The sequence below is a fragment of the Mauremys reevesii genome, linkage group 23 (assembly GCF_016161935.1).
Source record: "Mauremys reevesii isolate NIE-2019 linkage group 23, ASM1616193v1, whole genome shotgun sequence".
In the NCBI taxonomy this organism is placed as follows: domain Eukaryota; kingdom Metazoa; phylum Chordata; order Testudines; family Geoemydidae; genus Mauremys; species Mauremys reevesii.
In genome coordinates, this window is record NC_052645.1 from 3,876,585 (window position 1) to 3,891,991 (window position 15,407).

Below are 15,407 nucleotides of genomic sequence, written 5' to 3' on the forward strand. Positions count from 1 at the left end.
GCCCCAGTGGCCTAATGGACAAGGCAATGGCTTTCTAAGTCAGAGATTGTGGGTTCAAGTCCCATCTGGGGTGAAAAACTACCTGTGTATTGCAAGGAAACCTTAGCCTTATTTTCACCAAGAAAGCTGGGAGATGTTTGAACGCAAAATATTGGATCTTGGGAAAAATGCCCCAGAAATGGGCATCTTGACAAATGCTTTCTAAACCCCTCAGTAGCAAACAATTAATGCTAGTGTTTGTCTGAGACTAGAGGGAAGAGGAGTGTTTACTCCCACACCTCAGTGAGTGAAACAGACGGAAAGAGCAAGGCCGTCCTGAAAGAGAATGGATCTGTCTGGAGACAAAGCAGCCCCTGAGAATGAGCAACAGTGTGAAAAGAAGAGGTTGAAATGTGTGTTAGATGTTAGTTAGTGTTAGAGGGTTTATCCCTTCACCCTCCCATTAGCGGGTCCTTCTTGCGTACACACAGAGCAGCAATACGCAAAGTCCCAAGGTGCAAACAATTAGATGTTTATTGGGTTGAACTTCCAGCAAGCAACGATTCCAGTTTCCTTCCTCGGTGTCCCCATCCCAGCTCTGACGCCACAGAGCCTTGCCTGTGTCCCTGTTCCCATTCTCCCCCTTAGCAAAACATAGGACATATGGTGACACATTTCCTGATAGGGCCAGGCATCAAGGTGGAAGGTGCTGATATTCCATTTGTCCCACTGCCCCATGCGTAGTACAGTGCCCTGCACCTTCTCTCGTACGGGCGTGCCACACCGGTTCCAATTAGTGTTCCAGACTTCCCACTATAGTGGGCCTGGGAAGGTTGGGTCCAGGTTGTCTAGTACAGGGGGGAGGGGCTTACTCCATTACTTCTCGGTTATTTCCATAGGCAACGTCACACAAGTATACTTAGCAATACACCAGCCACTGTAATAATCCACAGCTACACCGAGAGACCTGAGCACTGCAGCATGGTCCAGCATCCCGGCCACCACCGAAACACCTCCTCTCCTCCTTCGACGGGGTCAAGCTCTTAACATGCCCAGTTGCAATACGCTGCCGCTGCAGGTTTTCGTGCTTTTGTCCATATCATAAGTCCATTGAATGTCCACAGAGAAATGGGTTATTGTCCAAACCAACTTAACCTCATGGTGTGGAATCAGGCTGTATGCGCTGGTTCGATTATTCACAGCAGTAAGATTCACAGGTCTATCTGTGCGCCAAAGCCCAGAGATCAGTGTGTAGTGTGGAATTTGGTTAGGGGCTGGGGTAATTGTGCCCCCAGTAATATGTACATTTCCAGCAAAACACCTCATACACAGTACACCCAATTGTCCACCCCTTGCCATGGGCCATTGGGTGTGCTCCTCCACGGCCATCAGGGAGGGGCACATTCAAACATCTTCTCTGGATTTACACCATTTTACACACCCCTCCATTGATTCCCAGCGAGCAAATCCCCTTCTCATTATTCCCATAGGGCTTGTGGGGCCCACCTTAGCTGCCCATTCACTTCCAGATACCATGGTAGCTATTACACAGGTGCTGGCCTCCTAATCAAGCATTTTGAATGTCCACACACATCTTCCCCCAGGTCAGCCTTTTGAAGCCATCCCCACTCATGTCATGAGGTTTTTCTGTTCATTGAAACACAACAATGCTAACAACAAGACAAACACCACAGACAAACAATACAAAACATAGATTCATGGTATTATGGTTTAGTCTTTTGCTGGCACCAGCTTGCTCGTAGAGTGTCTGAAAAACAAAAGAAACAATTTCCACACACACACCCCCCCGTGGGGACAGATTAGTGCTTAATAATAATAATACCACTTCCTTTTACAAATTTCCTTGCTAATTGCAGGAAAAACAGAAGAATTACCTCCAGGCTGTCCTTATTTTGTTCTATAGTCAGATAGTGAATTACTCCCCTCACTGGTCATTTATGAAATTCATGAAGTGGTGTGCCTCAGTTTCCCCTCTTGTACAACAGACCAAGTTTGCAATAGTTTCTCTGCTGTACCAAGCATTAAGTTTATCCTCAGGTAATAGCTGAGAGACAGCTTTAGATTTAGCTTTAGCACTGTACATACACACACACACTCCTTAGGGTTAACTGTCCCCCTTATTTTCAGACTTGACTTGTTTTTTCATCTCCCTTTCCTGGAGGGCCACAATCTGAGTCTTCCAGTAGCTTGTTTGCTGACCAGATGTATTTATTATTTGCAGCTCTTTTGTGCTGCCACTGATGGGCAGTTCTCTCCTTCCCCCATCAGTTAGGTCATTTGCATTCACACCGGCTTTCGGGCTTGGCTTTTGGATCCAAAGCCATCAGCAGCTCAGAGACTGTCTTAAAAGGGACACAATCAACTTCCACCCGAGTTCTGATTACTTTCCACTTTCATCTTCTGCTTCAAAACACACAGATCTGAAAAAGAAACCACAACCTATTGTGGCTCCCTTTGGAGCCCTAATAGGGTTTGAGCTAAGTACCATGTTTTGTTTGCATTTCTTTTACCCTTTCTCCAATATACACTGCACACGTCCTGGGAAAAAGCACATTCCTTCCATAGTTTAACCTTCATGACATTATATTACAAACCATAAGTCTCAGTTTAGGTTTTTAAAACCTTACACAATTACACAAAACATTTTGTTTTGTCTAACAGCCCTTGCACTGCAATAATTTTTTTTTACACAACTGTACCCCGATTACACGTCCATCTTGTACAACCAGAGCCAGCCAGGGGCAGGCAAGTTAAGTGCCAATAGAAACCCCGGACATTCCTTTAGTGATTTTGCTTACATTACCCAGGAGTCAAATCATTTTGATGAGATTATCTCTCCGCCTGCTGCCTGCAGCCGTCCCCTATAGACCATTTCTGTGGGCAAAGGGCCCATTTCCCCTCAGAATGGCTGTAAAGGCTTCTCGGGACAAAACATAGTGATGGTAGCAGCCACTTTACCTGACCCTCTTGTATAATTTAATTACTAAGCTTCCATCCAACGTGAGTGCACAGAGCTGCACATACAGTTACCTTTATATAACTGGGTTTTATTATTAAACCAAAAACTGCCCTTCTTGTAACACCACAACTGTTGCCTTTTCCTATTTCCACAACTCACAAATGTTTACTTTCCTCCAAACTCTGTATTATTAATTTTTGCAAAACCCTGGGCGGCTGCACTGCAGTGCTGGGGTGACTCTGCAGGTGGAGAAGCTGCTGTGGAGCAATGTAGAGCAGGTGCAGGAAGGAGCCGGGGTCACTGTTCACATTGTGAACTGCACAATTTTCCAAATTTGGGAATGTCCGAGAACAATTCTCATGGGAAGGTGAATGCAGAGCAGTGACACTGGAGGTGCCCAGACCTCCAACGGGGGTGGTGTGGAAATTAATAATGGGAAGATCATTTGCAAAATTAGTCGTCACTGACAAGATTTGTCTCTTCTTATTTCCGGTTGCGGTGTTATTTAGCGGAATCAGGACATATTTTTACTATGTTAATTAAACACATACTTTTATTTAACTGAGCCAAAAACTTAGTGTCACTTATTTTTTTCTCTGTCCTAACAAGAACTAAATGAATGTTGTGACTTTCTGGAAAGTGCAGCGAGATTAAATGTGGGGAATTCAGTCTCTGTGTTTGTGAGCTGATGTTTTCCTCTCACAGGTCAGTGCCTGCATTGAAATACCAAGAGGGATCTAAGGGCTGGTGTACGCTGGGCACAGGGGTGTTTGCAGAAGGGGCGGGGCCTCAGGTGGAAGGGGCGGGGCAGGGCGTTAGTCTCCCCCAGCTGGCGGTTCACGCCCTGCCCATGGTGTTGCAATGAAAGAGGCTGCCCAGTCTGCACTTGTAGTGAGGTTCCCCCACTACGTGGCCGCAGGAGACAGGCAGGTGACAGCAGGGGAAGTGGCGACACAGGAGCTCTCAGCAGCAGGGTGATGGACAATGCCGTGGAGCAGCAGCGACGCAGAGTGAACAGGGCAAACCGAGAGCCAGTTGAAGGAGTGGCAGCAGCAGAAGCTGAGAGTTTGCTTGATGCCTTCGCCCGCTGCTGTTTTCTGCTGGTCGCTGGGTGACAGTTCCTGCCTGTGGCAGCTGGGGGCTGCGGGGTCCCCTCGCTGCCTGTGGCGGCCAGGATCCGGGGGGGTCCCCTCGCTGCCCATGGCACCCAGGGTCCATGGGGTCCCCTCGCTGCCCATGGCGGCCGGGAGCTGGGGGGTCCCCTCGCTGCCCGTGGCACCCGTGGTCCATGGGGTCCCCTTGCTGCCCATGGCACCCGGGGTCCATGGGGTCCCCGCGCTGCCCGTGGCGGCCGGGAGCTGGGGGGTCCCCTCGCTGCCCGTGGCGGCCAGGGGCCATGGGGTCCCCTCACTGCCCGTGGCAGCCAGGGTCCATGGGGTCCCCTCGCTGCCCGTGGCGGCCGGGGGCCATGGGGTCCCCTCGCCGCCCATGGCGGCTGGGAGCTGTGGGTCCCCTCGCTGCCTGTGGCGCCCAGGGTCCATGGGGTCCCCTCGCTGCCTGTGGCGGCCGGGGGCTGTGGGGTCCCCTCACTGCCTATGGCGCCCGGGGTCCATGGGGTCCCCTCGCTTCCCGTGGTGGCTGGGGGCCATGGGGTCCCCTCGCTGCCCATGGTGGCCATGGTCCGTGGGGTCCCGATGGCAACTGGGGGCTCTGGCATCCACCTGCAGTGGCTGGGAGCTATGGGGCCATCTGCAATGGCATTTGGCTGAGGCTTCTCCTCACCCCCCATGGTGACTGCGCACTCCAGGCTCTGCCTGCAGTGTCTGAGAGCTGGGGGCTCCCTCGCTTGCCTGTGTCAGCTGGGAGCTCCAAGGTCTTCGGTGCTGCAGGGTCTATTAGCAATGACGTGGGGCTGCAGGGTCCTCACGCCATCAATGCCTGCTGGGAAATCCTGGGTCCGCTCACAGCGGCTGGGAGCTCTGGGGTCTACTTGTAGGAGCTGGGAGCTGCAGGGTCCATATACAGTGGTGTGGGGCTGTGGGGGCTCCCCCGCCACCCATGGCTGCAGAGGTAGTAAATATATTGTGTGAATGGTGCTCACATAACACAGAGAAAGTTGCCTATGCAGCTCACAATAGTAAATAAAGTCAGACCAGAAGTTCTCTTCTTTCCAAGTGGGAATTGTGCAGGGAGGAACAACAGACCTAGTGCAGCTGTGTTGCCACTGTCTACTAGCACTGAAATGGTTCAGAATGCCTTGGGTCAAGTGGCACCAGTTCTAAAAGTAAGGGTGATTTAGTGCTGTGGTTCTCAAACAGGGGTATCCAATGGTCTTCCAGGGGGTACAGCAACTCATCTAGATATTTGCCTAGTTTTACAACAGACTACATAGAAAGCACTAGCAAATTCGTAACAAATTAAAATTCATATGTTGATCTGTTTATACTGTTCTCTATATACACTGAAATGTAAGTACAATACTTATATTCAAGGGATTTATTTTTATAAATATTGCATCTGATTTTGTAAGCAAGTAGTTTTTAAGTGAGGTAAAAAATGGGGGTATGCAAGAGAAATCAGACTCCTGAAAGGGGTACAGGTGTCTCTAAAGGTTGAGAGCCACTGATTTAGTGCAGGTACCACCGGTAACATAGAACCCTGCAAAAACTTCTAGTGCAGATGAATTTGAGAGCAAGCCAGAGAGAAACAGCTGCGGAGCGTGCTAGATAAGGCTGACCCGTCCAGATTGTCTGTACCTGACAAGCTGTCATGTGCTACAGAGGAGCCTGTGAGAGGTATGGCAAAGCAAGAGGGTTTGATTAGTTGCTAGGAGCTCCACATGCTAATCAGGAGGTGTGTTTCTGTAAATAGCGACATAAACATCTTCTAATGGCCAGTGTGCTAAAGCTGTCTCAATTGTGCTTAATGAAATGGGGACCTGGTTTTAGATTTTTGTTCTTTAATTCGCTGGGGGTGAAACCCATTGTATGAAAACATTCACCGTGGGAAGAAAGCTTGTGCATATTAGCCTGGATGTGTAGCCGAGGACAGTTTTGTTAAGACTGTACTTTCAGGGATCATTTCTATAGTTTGTAACTAGAGAAGTGTGGTTGAAAGTGTATGATCTTGCTAACCACGAGGATGAGTTAAAGTGTTCTTTTCTGAGCATGAAGTGAGTGGATAGTATTGCTTTAATGTATCTGCTGTCTGCTAGTGATGAGTGTTCTTGTTTTCCTTTTGGGAAGCTGTAGAGGAAAAGAGCACAGACTGAGTAGTTAGTCCTTATAAAACAAGTTTAAAAATAAATGTTTTGGCTTTTTTTTGTATTATCTGAACTTGTTTAAAGCTTTTCTTCAGTTCTCTTTAAAAAAAGTAAAGGTAGTGTGAAAATGGTGTTTTAGAAGTTTCTAGTTCAGTACTTACTGAAAGAGTTTAAAGATTTCTTTATGCTGCTCTCTCTTTTTTTTCTTGTAATCTATTTCAGTATTTAGGTAGGGTTCTGTGTCTGCACGTTCTTTTCCTTTTCCATTTGCCTCTCCACTTCTCTCTTCTTCCTGTCCCATTTTTTGGGAAGCCCCTATTTTTACTTCTCCTGCTCTGGCAGGGGGTACGCAGTTTGCTCTTGGCCCCAAGCACATCAGACAATCCACACAGGATCTGAGAGTAGCTGTCTCTTGGCCGTATAGTGGGTAGAGGGTTCTAAAGCTGTCTCAGGGTATGTCTACACTATGGGATTATTCTGATTTTACAGAAACCGGTTTTTGGAAACATATTATATAAAGTCAAGTGCACGCGGCCACACTAAGCACATTAATTCGGCGGTGTGGGTCCATGTACCGAGGTTAGCATCGATTTCTGGAGCATTGCACTGTGGGTAGCTATCCCATAGTTCCCGCAGTCTCTCCCACCCATTGGAATTCTGGGTTGAGATACCAGTGCATGATGGGGCAAAAACAGCATCGCGGGTGATTCTGAGTAAATGTCATCAGTCAATCCTCCCTCTGTGAAATCAACGGCAGACAATCATTTTGCGCCCTTTTCCCTGGATTGCCTGAGCAGACACCATAGCACGGCAACCATGGAACCCGTTCAGCCTTTTGTCACCGTCACTTTATGTCTACTGGATGGTGCTGACAGACGCGGTACTGTAACACTACACAGCAGCATTCCCTTGCTTTTTGCAAGTTAACAAAGATGGTTACCAGCCATACTGTACCATCTGCTGCTTTGCAAGTTTACAATGATAGTTACCAGTTATACTGTACTGTCTGCTGCTGTCCTGGATGCTCCTGGCCGGCCTAGGTGAATGACTCCCCAGGTCATTCTCTTCTTTAAGTTTTGTCTGAAGGGAGAGTCAGTCCTGCCTAGACTATCAGGCAAGCCTCCTAAAGAACCAGAGAGACAAACGGTCGTTCCAGCTCAGAGCCCCAGACATCCTGCAGAAATGATGGGCTGCATGCCATTCTAGGGGTGCCCTGCAACAACCCCATCCATTGCTTCCTCCTCCCCCACCCCTCCTGGGCTACCGTGGCAGTTATCCCCCCATTTGTGTGATGAAGTAATAAAGAATGCAGGAATTTGAAACAACACTGACTTTATTGCCTCTGCAAGTAGAGTTCAAAGTGGGGAGGGGAGAGAAGCCTCCAGCTGCTATGATATTCCAGGCAGGACTGAATCTCCATTAGACAAAGCTTAAAGAAGAGAATTACCTGAGAATCATTCCCATTTTTGCCCAGGCACCCCCAACTGACCTCACCAAGACCTGCCAGGAGCACTCATGGGACAACGATGAGGGATATCAGTCCTACCATACCATCTAGAGAAGGGAAGGGGACACTGCTGTGTAGTGCTGCAGCACCACATCTGCCAGCACCATCCAGTAGACATACAGCGACATTGGAAAAAAAGGCAAGAAATGATTTTTTCCCTTTGCTTTCATGGGGAGGGAGGGGGACAACATATACCCTGAACCACCTGCGACAATATTTTTGACCCTTTAGGCTTTGGGAACTCAGCCAATAATTCAAATGGTTTTCGGAGAGTGCAGGAACTGTGGGATAGCTACAGACGTCAGTTGCCCCTCCCTCCATGAGCATCCATTTCATTCTTTGGCTTTCTGGTACGCTTGTCTCAGCTCTCAGCTCTTAAGTTTCAGCACTGTGTCGAGTCCCTGTTGTGGCCTCTGTCTATCATGGCCTTGGAGATTTTTTCAAATGCTTTGGCATTTTGTCTTTTGGAACGGAGTTCTGATAGAACAGATTCATCTCCCCATACAGAGATCAGCTTCAGTATCTCCCGTACGGTCCATGCTGGAGCTCTTTTTGGATTCTGGGACTGCATGGTCACCTGTGCTGATCGGCACTCCATGCTGGGCAAACAGGAAATGAAATTCAAAAGTTCACGAGGCTTTTCCTGTCAACCTGGCCAGTGCATCCGAGTTCAGATTGCTGTCCAGAGCGGTCACAATGGTGCACTGTGGGATAGCCCCCGGAGGCCAATACCATTGAATTGCGGCCACACTAACCCTAATCCGAAATAGCAATACCGATTTCAGCGCTACTCCCCTCGTCGGGGAGAAGTACAGATACCGGTATTAAGAGCCCTTTAGATCGATCTAAAGGGCTTCATTGTGTGGACGGGTGCAGGGTTAATGCAATTTAACGCTGCTAAATTTGATATAAAATCATAGTATTGACCGGGCCAGAGAGAGCAGCAGGATTTCCCTATTGTTTCCCGCTCTTGTTTTCTTGATTAGTTTCTCCTCTACACCAACTTGTTTGGTTTCTTTCTCAGCCTGGCTAGCTCAGTTGGTAGCGCATCAGACTTTTAATCTGAGGGTCCAGAGTTCAAGTCTCTGGTCAGGTGATAAACTACTCCCAAAGATCTTAAACTGTCTTTCTCATGTCCTCTTTGTTACTTTTTCTCTTCAGGATTTTCCCTTTCCTCAGAAGGGCCTTTTTGTGTGTGGGTTTGAAGGGGCAACTTCCTGACAGCCCCTCTGTCCTTGCAGCCTGGAGGAATAAAGGTCTCTGGGCATAGAGCATGTTCCACGCACACACACACACACACACACACACACCTGAAAATCCCTAAGGAATTAGAATCACCTGCTGCCTTCCCCTTTCCTGTTGGATCCCCAAACAAGGATGCTTTTCAGCCTAAACCCATGTCCCCCCTTTTCCCAGTGCCCCTCAATCCCAGCCCTCAGTCCCTCCTATGCTCACTGCTCCTCACTCCCAACCAGAGCCTGCTCCTCTTCACCCTTCTCCTCTGTCCCAACCCACAGCCCCCTCCTATTCCCAGTGCCCCTCAATCCCCATCCACAGGCCCCCTCCTCCTCATGCTGCTCCTCAATCCCAACCCACGGTTCCCTCCTTCCCTCCAGCAGCAGGTGCTTCAGACCCCTTCAGGAAGATTTTCTTGCAAGGTTTCGTGTAGGAGTCTGCATGTGGATTTTACAATATGTTGGAAATCTGTTGGGTTGCTGGCTGAAATGATCACTTGTGGCTGGTGTTGGATTCCCAGTCTCCATGTTACAGGGGCAGGAGAAATAAAGGGTTTTTATCCTTGTTGTGTGAATCAAGGGCAGCACAACTGTGCTTGGCAGACCCCGATTGAGGGACTCACCCTCAATTCAATAGCACTTGCTAGGCAGGGGACAGGGGTTCCAAAGCCAAGTGGGCCAAGCTCTGGGTCTCAATACTAAAATTGAGGTGTCAGACCAACGTTAGGACAGGGTGGTTGTGAAGAGATGAGTGAGTCCCTAGACAACATAGTGAGTATGGAGCCTTCTTATTTCCCCCCTTTTCCACCCAGGATGGCAGGTGAACTCTACAGAGGCACCTCTGGGCTTGCACTGACTAAGGACAACAGCTGTGAGTGGGGTGCAGAGACGGGATGGCTCATGTTAAAGGACTTTTGTTTGCTGGACTTACGAATCGTAGGGAGAAGGACACTGCCCAGCTTATTTGGTGGGGGGGGGTGGGTCTTTCCCTCGTGGTTTACGTTTATGTGTTGGGGCTGCTGACATGACTTCTGCTAACCCTGGGCTTACATTGCAGTGTAGACATACCCTGAGAGGGCATCTATACTGTGATAAAATCCCGCTGGCCCGGCTGGCCTGGATGAGCTGATTTGGGATCCTGGAGCTCAGACTGGAGCCCAGGCTTGGAGACCCTCACCCCTCATGGGGTCTCGGAGGCTGGGCTCAAGCCCAATTCTCTACACTGTCATTTTATAACCCTGCAGCACAAGCCCCACAAGCCTGAATCAACTGACCCAGGGCTTGAGAATAGTGACGTGGGTGTGTTAATGGCAGTGTAGACATAATGCTAGGCTATATCCACACTACAATGAAACACCCATGGCTGCCCCGTGCCAGTGCAGGCTCCCAGGCTAGGGCTGTGGGGTGGTAAATTTGCACTGTAGACATCTCAGATCAAGCTCAATACTGGGCTCTGGGACCCCACGAGGTTGGGAGGGAGTTTAGCAAGCAAAAAAGGTAAAATGTCAGTGGAGTATTACCCTGGACTCAATGGCAGTTCTCCATTGGTCTGTCTGCTTTGGGGCAGGGACAATAACACGTCCTGCTGCATTCGTTATTTCAAAGGGCGGTTTAGGATTTTCTTTCTCACACACGGTGCACGAAGCAGGACTCAATCCTTGGTGTAAACTAAATGAGCCGCCCACAGATTCTGGCAGCCACAATGAGCATTTGCTGTGAGAGCCCAGACCTGCCCCTGTCCCAGAGGGAGGGGGGTCATCTGTGAGAAGCTGGACCACTGACCTATCAGCTCTTAACTCCCAAACTTTCAGTAATTCTGTTATCAGTGCCTGTGAGTATAATCTAAACAGCCATACTGGGCTGGACCAAAGGCCCATCTAGCTCTGTGTTTTGTCCTCTGACAGTAGCCAATACCAGGTGCCCCACGAGTTACACAACAAGTCACCACTGGGAGTTGAACCCAGGATTTCCTGTTTACAAGACAGGCACTTTAGGCAGCTAAGCCATGGTGCCTACCTGTGGCTAAACTACCGTGTCTGCCCACACTGGACTCCCTGCCATCCCCACTGGGGACTGACAAACTTTGCTTGTGTTTGGATTCTGCAAAGCAGAGGAGCAGGTGAGGTTTTCCTTGCAAGCTGTGTGTGTGTGTGTGTGTGTGTGTGTGTGTGTGTGTGTGTGTGGTGGGGGCAGGTCTGCACTACAAAGTTATTTCAGCATCATTATATTGCTCAGGTGTGTGAAAAACACACAACAGTCCCTCGGTCAGCAGCTTGTGGCTGGTGCACACACTGCAATGCCATGTCTGGTGACAAAACTTCCCTCTTTTGGTGACAAAATAAAACCACCTTGACAAGAGGTCTAGAGCTTTTTGCAGCAAACTCAAAGTGACAAATTGTCAGTCTAAATGCTGCTGGTCATTATATCACCATAACTGGCCTCCACAAGTATCCCACCATGCCTGCCGTGAAATCACCTGCCCTGCATTCCTGTTACAGAGGTTGGGTCCCTCCCCTTTCATAGCTCCAGAAAGTTCTGACAGCTGAGCTGCTATTTACACTGGAATTAGGTTAATATAACTGCATTGTCAGCCTAAGTAATGTAATTACTCCAACCTAATTTTGTAGTGTAGACCTGTCCAAAGAATCACACACACACCTTGGGACCAAAACTTCACCTACTCCTCTGCTTTACAGAATCCAAACATGAGCAAAGCTTGTCAGGGCCCAGTGGGGATTGGCAGAGATTCAGGTGTGGGCAGACACAATGGCTTAAATAACCACAGGTGTCATAGTTTAGCTGATTAAAGCACCTGTCCTGTAAACAAAAGATTCTGGTTTCAACTCCTAGTGGTACCTTGAGGAGTGGCTTTTGGGGCACCTGGTATTGGCTACTGTCAGAAGACAAGATTCAGAGCTAGATGGACCTATGGCTTAAATTACACTCACAGGCACTGATGATAGAGTTACTGAAAGTTTGGGTGTTAAGAGCTGATAGGTCAGTGGTCCAGTTCCCTCAATGTGGTTTTACCATTTCCACTTGCTAAACTCCCTCCCAACCTCTATAAAATTACAGTGCAGACATATGGGCTTGAGCCCAATCTCTGAGGCCCCATGAGGGGTGAGGGTTTCTGAACCCAGGCTTCAGCGTGAACACAAATATCTGCACCACAGTTTTTAGCCCCTCAGCTTTAGCTCCAGGAGCCCAAGTCAGATGACCCAGGCCAGCCCTGCTGCCATCTTTATCCCAGGAGAGATGGATTCTAAGGGTACGTCTCCATTGCAGTGTCAGCCCAGGTGTGGCATGCTGTGCTCAAAGCAGCACCTGGAAGCCCCATATTCACCACTCTCATATAATGATGAGATGGTTTGTACAAAGTCTGCCTGGTGAGGTGTCATTTCAAAAGTCTTGATCTGTTGAACATTAATATCGTGTTGGATTGTGTGTGCTCGCATTGGTTGGGAAGTTATGAAGTTTTGCTCTGTGTGTGTTACTGAGATATGTTATGAGGTTGGGAAATGCCCCCCACCAGCCTTTCAGGTGTGACAAGGGAGGAGCCAGACTCGCTGCTGGCCCATTGAAGGGATCCACACTCCCAAGGACTATCCCAGGAACCGTGTACAATGCAGGCTTCTCTGAGATAGCACAGCGACAATGGACACTGCTTGAGTCACATGGTAGCAAAGGAGCTTCCTAGCAAGTTGGAAGAAACTATGAAAGGGAGGAAGAGACATCATGACTTGGCCTCTCTCCCCCACACCTCAATACCTGTAAACACATCTGGAGGACAAACACTGAACTGAGATGAATCAGAAGAGAATAATAATAATAGATTCAAATCAACGTCCCCAAACAGACTAGTATGGGTGTTTCAGCAGAAAATTTTCAGTCTGCGGAATTTTGTTTTCTCAGTCAGACCTTGCCAAGGGAAGCAGGGAGGAAATGTTTGAGTTGCCTCCTTCAGAACAGCTTGGTCTAGACACTAGCTCTGGTTCACTGCTCTGGCCTTGCTCGGGTTGAGGGTATTTTAATAATTTGGGGAGGTGCCAGGGTGGTTGAGGGAGATGAGGAGGATGTTCCCTTTTGAGATAAAAACTAAGAAATACAGAACTAGAGAATTTTTTTTTTTTTTTTTAGAAATCTGGGATTTAGACATTTTATTTAAAGTAAGGGCGTTCTGAGTTTCTGTTTGCAAGAAGTACCATTGTTTGATCTGTCATTATACCAAATGGGGAGATGGTTGTCTATAAAGGATGGGTGAAGACTAAATGCATCCGATGAGGATGGGATTTGAACCCACGCGTGCAGAGCACAATGGATTAGCAGTCCATCACCTTAACCACTCGGCCACCTCATCAGAACTGTAAAAAAAAGGACAGGAGGAGAAATCTAAGGTCAGCAGAGACAGGGGCAATAAGGCATTTTTAAATACTAAGCGGAAGCAGGGGCTGAATGAGCTCCCTCCTCACATCTAGTGACTTCAGGAACAGACGATGTTTGCATAGACAAACCTACTCTGCCTAGATATGCAGCATGATGGGGCCACTTTCCCAAAAATGACCAGTTTTGGCTGGTGGCAGGTTACAAATCACTTTAGGATTGAGTGGAATGAAATGTTATTATCCTTCCTGCATGAGTGAAGGGCAGCAGAACATACCTAGTCGGTCCTGATGGAGGGGTAGGTGGGTGAGGAATAGCTTTTATTGGACTTCATAGAAGTGATTGAGAACGTCACCCTAAACCAGTGGTCCCCAAACATTTCACACTGTGCCCTCTTATCCAGTTGGGGGAGGGCAAAACCAGAGCTTGAGGGATTCAGCCCTGGGTGGTGGAGCTCAGACTTTTGGCTTCAGCCCCAGGCCCCAAGAAGTCTAATGCCAGCCCTGGTGACCCCATTAAAACAGGGTTATGACCCACTTTGGGGTCCTGACTCACAGTTTGAGAACCACTGCTCTATGCTAAAGGGAGAGAGTTTTCCTGTGGGTGCAGTTAATCCACTTCCCCAAGAGATGGCAGGTATGTCAGTGGGAGAAGCTATATCAGTGGGTGTGCAAGCTGTGGTGTTTACCACATTTAACAAGTTTAATCAAACCCCATTTTTAAAACCATCTGTAGCCTGGGAATGGCAAAGGACCTCGATGAAGGAGGGTCTGTCCTTCAAAGTCCTGGAGATCATGAGTCCATGCTTTTGCTATCATGGGAGTATAGCTGAGTGGTAAAGTGCTTGATTGCAGATCAAGTGGTCCTTGATTCAACCCCCAGTGTTTTCTTATAACCTTCTTTCTTTTTTTAAAAAAAAGGAAAACATTTTCATTTTCATTCTCCATTCTGTTCAGGAGCTCCACTGTACAGGGTTGCTTGATATGGATGTAAACACTCAACATTTCACTGTCCAAATGCATAAATACCTAGCAAAGCTGTCTATCAGCTGAAATCAGTTTCAGTCCTCAAAGTGTCAATTTATGTTTTCATCAATTAAACAAAGGTATCATATGAATGTACATTTGCAGATCCCTCTTCTCCAGGAGCTGTGCTGTGCAGAAGAACAAGAGTGACATCCAGCTGCAGTTTAGGAGTCTGATAACCAAAGAGCTGTTGCCAGCTCAAAGAGCCTGAGGCGGAGCAACAGCAGGGTTCATTGCCCGGTGTGCGTAGCACTAATTGGCACACTAGGGTGGAGAAGCAAAACCAGGTTTATTTGAGCCCAAATAAGGTGCCAGGGAGAAAAAGCATCTCAAATCCTGCACACCCGTGCGCAGGCAGGGTCCCAGCATTTATACCCCACTTGTTTGTGTAAGCCTTTTGTTTGGTTTTCCCCCTCACCCCTCCCTTCCCAACAGCAGTTACTTTAAACATTACATTTCAGCGTGTTAGAAAAGTTCTCATTCGCATGCTTATCTATGGCCTTCACAGCACAAACGCATACAGATTTTCCTCCCCCCTCTCCCCCTCCTCCCCACCGCTTCTGCTGTTTTAAACTCCTGCATTTGCAAGCTGAGACAGCTGACAGTTACACATTTTGCTTGCTGTCTGTTAGCATCTTAGGCTGGTTAAAGTTCACAGCATGGAAGACCTCTGGTTCACTCAGGCCTGTAGTCACAACTTTGGTTTACTTAGGCCTAGTGACACCAACAGAGCCAATAAATGTTCTGAGGGCTGGAGAAAAATGCCTTCTAGTGAGCTATTGAACAAGCTCAACCTGTTTAGCTTATCAAAAGAAGATTGAAAGGTGACTTCATTGAAGTGTTGAGGGCCTTAATGGAGAGAAAAGATTGGATATGAAAGGGCTCTTGAATCTAGCAGAGAAAGGCATAACAAGACCCAGTGGCTGGACGGTGAAAAAAGACAAATTCATATTACAAATAAGATGCAAATATTCAACAGCGAGGATGATTCACCACAGGAACAAGTTACCAAGGAAAGAGGTCGATTTGCCATCTCCTG

General features: G+C 48.1%; 3 non-coding genes across 3 annotated transcripts; 2 read left to right on the top strand and 1 right to left on the bottom strand.

Moving 5' to 3' along the window:
* On the top strand, nt 1-73 carry TRNAR-UCU. Its single transcript has one exon. It is a non-coding gene; the product is annotated as a tRNA-Arg (tRNA).
* A 5,944-nt stretch (nt 74-6,017) lies between these two features.
* On the top strand, nt 6,018-6,235 carry LOC120389427. The gene has a single exon (XR_005590913.1). It is a non-coding gene; the product is annotated as a small nucleolar RNA U3 (small nucleolar RNA).
* A 7,003-nt stretch (nt 6,236-13,238) lies between these two features.
* TRNAS-GCU lies at nt 13,239-13,320 on the bottom strand. The gene has a single exon. It is a non-coding gene; the product is annotated as a tRNA-Ser (tRNA).
* Nucleotides 13,321-15,407: the final 2,087 nt, after the last annotated feature.